Genomic DNA, 4444 nt, shown 5'->3' on the forward strand with positions numbered 1-4444 from the left:
ATATATGTATTTTGAACTAATTGTGTCACACAAGAAAATGTGCAAAAAGTCTAGGGTCTTTTTTTTTTATAGCTGCTGTAAATTCTAACATGTTTCATCTTTGTTCTGTGTTGACTAGACTGGCTGAATGTTTCAATTTGTTGAGTTTACAATCTGATAAAAGGGGGAGGCCAGGGTATAAATAGCCTCAGGTCGGCCAGGTAACAGTTTAGACCATCTAATCTCCTCAAATCCATTTGTCAACATCTGTATCTGTCATTAACATAATGTAACTCTTCGCTCGCCTTGTGCCAGGTTGCATTATCCGGCATGGAGGCTTTTCTGCAGATTGTCCTATTTTAGACACAAGGCTTTGACTATCAGTAACTGAGAAGCAGAGGTGGGGACTCAAGTCACATGACCTGGACTCGAGTCACAGTTTTAATTGCGTGAGACTTGATGCATGAAGAGAAGACTTGAGACTTGACTTCCGGTGACTTGGAACTTGACTTTGACAACTTGAAAAGGTTTCTAAAGTCTTGACAAAAGATCTTGAGTATGATGCACTTCAAGTTTTTATCTTATTGAAACAATATTGCATTGAAAAGTCCTAGATATTTTGTATACTGAATTGATACTGGACTCTTGATTTGTTCTGACTTGACTTGGTGTTCTACATTTAGACTTGAGACTTGTGCCTAAACACTTGAGACTGACTTGGGACTCGAGCAAAGTTGACTTGGTCACACCTCTGCTGAGAAGAATTTTTTAGCCCTGGATACTATGTTGAAAACCATAATAAAACAAGACTAGGTTGACCTAGTGCAAGCCGGGCCCTTGATGTCTCGCCTTCTCTTAGCTTTCGCACCCTAGTATAATACGTGTTCTGTACTGCCCTCTGCATTGTAGTGTTATACTATATAAGTGGCACTTTGTACAATTTTGAAGGCCCATTCACATCTAGAACGATAACGATAAAAATAACTATAACAAGATTTAAATCGTAAGTAAATAGAATGTCTGTGTTCACACTACAACTATAACTATAAAAACATCCAAAACGACAACTATAACTATATTGTTGGTTCCATCTCAGAGCGATTTTTTTTTATGTGGAGACAACGATAAAACATTTTCAACCAATCAAAATAAAGTTCTACAAAGGATGGGGTGGGAGAATTCGGTAGCTCACTGCAGTGATGGCGTTGCTTGCTGAGGAACTGATGACAGAAGTCCAGAGGACTTCGGCGCTATTTGACAAAGACCATCGCCTCTAAAAATGTTGAAAAGAAACGTGACATACTGGTCGGGATCGGAAGAGCCATTGGGATAAGCACTAAGGTGTGTTTACTGACTTGGATATATTCGCTAACTAGAGTATTTGCTAGTTATCTTGCTAACTAACAAAATAGCATCATGTCATGGCCAACCTGATCTGTCGAGGGAAAATGCGTTATTATCCTATCTTTTGGCTATGGCTATGACCGGAAGGTAACGAGTAGCCTATTGAAAACCCGTTTAGCCACGGTGAAGTTACAGGTGTTTCTCTCAACATGGAGACTAGCCACTTTGATCCGCAGTAGATGTGGTTTTCAGAGTCACCTACTGGTAAAGAAAAGAACTTGGTGACTTCCATTAGCTCTCATATAAACACAGCACAATAATGTAATGAAAGCGCGTAAAAGAGCATTATTGATTCTGCCAGCTCCTCTCGCTTTTGCTGCAATTCATGAACCCAAATCCTTTGGCTATGTTGTTATTTATGTTCGAGAGCGAGTAAAATAAAAGCACGTCGGTAAAGTAATCATGCTCAATTTTCTCTCTGAATATTCGGCGCAGACGATGTCGTTGTAGTGTAAATGCTTGAGCAACAGTGTGTCATTATAGTTTGCAGTCATCTTTATACCTGTCGCTCTAAGTGTGAATGGGATGTAACAGTGCAAACAACACGATATCACGTATACCACCATAACTGTGTAGGTCTTGACGCCACTTCTCGCGCAACTCTCAACAATGGGTAGTCAGTCAGTCAGTCAGTTAGCTACTTTCACTCTTCTAGGCCGGTCCCATGGGCCCGGCAAAAAAAATGCCATTGAAGCAAAACGGAAGTAACAGCAATCTGAGTACAAAGGGACTTGCTAAACAGAAGGTACAGAATAATCAGGATTATTTTTATTAATTCATCTTCAGTTTCAATATTATCATTACAGAAAAAAACATCCTCTTCATTATATTTATACAGTAGTAGTAGAATGCTGTGTCATTGCTTCATTACAAGTGCTGGTCATAGTTTATAGTCTGTGCAGTGTGACACTGAGTTCAGTCCAGTGTTTAGAATTAAGTCAGTACAAAGGCAGTTTATCAATAACCTGCTTCTTCTTACTCAAATGAATCTATCTGGGTTTGATTGATCCTCCTTGGGCAGGCGCCAGGACGTGCTCTGATGCTGCGTTCACGCCATAATGGATTTATGGGAAATATGAGCTGCCGTTTGGGAAAAAACTTTCACGTCTGCCTCCTACTTAGCATCAAAAATTGCAGAAGTGCGTTAACACAAGCGGTAAACATGGCAGCGTATCCACTGGCGTCAGAAAAATTGTGTTATATTCACACCAATACCATCAATTGTACTTACAAAAAATGAGCAATATCTGCTGCAATTTGTATTGATTTTAAATTCATGGAGAATATTTTGGATGCGGGCGTTCCAGTGAGTCAAACATGTGAATCCTTCCAAATTGCAGCAAAGAAATGTCATCTTGTTCGACATTGTTCGATATGGCGTGAATGCGGCATGAGCCAATGATAGAAAAACGGTGCGTTCGAGGTAACTGGGAAGTTTCTGAAAACAGAGTTAATGAGAAGGTGTTGTCGATACCAGAGCGTGAACTGGGACTTTGAAAACTCCTACTGGGAATATCCTCTACTGACCAGTTCAGCCTCAACTCAGAACTCAGAAACTTCTTCTGTGGTATAAACTTGCTAATGATCGGCTGTCGCATCAAAAACATAAGACATAAATTACATGTTTACCCGGATCAAAAGCCCCGCCCAGGCGCTGCGCTCTGGTCTCTGAATCAAACCTGCCCAAAGAGAAAGACACGCCCCCTTATGGGCATGGAAGTGTAAAAATGAGGAGGAAGGAGGAAGATGAGAAGGAGGGTGAGGAGGCGGGAGGCGGGGTAAGACTGTATCAGCCTATCAGGAGAAGGGTCAAAGTTCGAAACCCCTGACTTGCGCTGCATTCACGTCATATGGGAAAGACGGTAGATATGAGCTTCCGACTTGAAAATTAAGTTCACTTCAGATTTCAGGTGGGAACTTCCACTTCCTGATTTCTGATGTCGCGAACAAGGAAATATCGTAGTCAAGCGTAGGGAACGATATATTCATTTCAAATAAAACAAACAAAATGAACAATTCCCATCACACACACGTCATTTTGTGATCGCAACTCTTAAAATCCCATGGCAGGACAAAACTACTTGCTGGATTTTTGGTTTGTGGTTGATGTTACAATGTTTGGCTTGCTGCAAAACATGAACTCAAATGGATCATCAACAAGCAGATGCACGTCAAATGTGAAAAAGCGGATCAGGAGCAACCGACGTCTATGAAAAACATCAATCGTGGCATCTTTACAGCTTCGAATGCGGTCAAATGCGTGAACACTTCCAAAGTCGTTGCTTTGGACCGTCAAGTCGTTCGCAGTTCTGCCAATATGACCTGAATGCAGCATGAAACCTTTGCCCACGTGGCTTTGTTTGGCACCAACCACATAGACAGGAAGAAACGGGGGAACTACAGGAGCTATGCTGCATCAGTGGAGGTTGGGGACTCATGAATTGCATATGATGCCTCGTAAACTGGTAAACAACTTCAACAAGTTTAACGCTTTAACCGGCAGGACGTTGCAGCCAATCAGCCGCTGATGCTTTAAACTATGTCTTGCAAAACGAACTAAACTAAGATCCGCGCTACCCGGCTTCACCAGGTTTGACGTGTGACTGACCTGTCACCTTTTGTGGTGGGAAAAATAGCAAACATGGCTGTACATGAAACATCAACGGTAGGCCAAATATATCGATCTAAAATCTGATCAAACCACATACATCAAGATAAAACAATTGAATAGTAGTTTGATTTGCAGCCCTGGACCTTATTGGTTCAGGCTTTTTTTGACTTGAACAAGCACCTGAACGCCATCATGGTATAAATGTACCAGTTGTCTAATTTACGAGCACCAGAATGCAACATTAGGTAGGGTTAGACCGATACATATGTTTGCCGATATTGGATATCAGCCAGTCAGCGTCGTTCTGACCACTGAGAGCCAATATGTTTTTTTTTTGTTTTTTTTTATATATCAGATTTCTGACCAGAGAAATCATTCCAGTGTGCTGTGGAAGGATTTTACTCAACAGTCTGCAATGAAACCTGCTTCACACACCTGCCTTAAGGAGCT

Source organism: Centroberyx gerrardi, chromosome 17, assembly GCF_048128805.1.
Source record: "Centroberyx gerrardi isolate f3 chromosome 17, fCenGer3.hap1.cur.20231027, whole genome shotgun sequence".
Lineage (NCBI taxonomy): Eukaryota > Metazoa > Chordata > Actinopteri > Beryciformes > Berycidae > Centroberyx > Centroberyx gerrardi.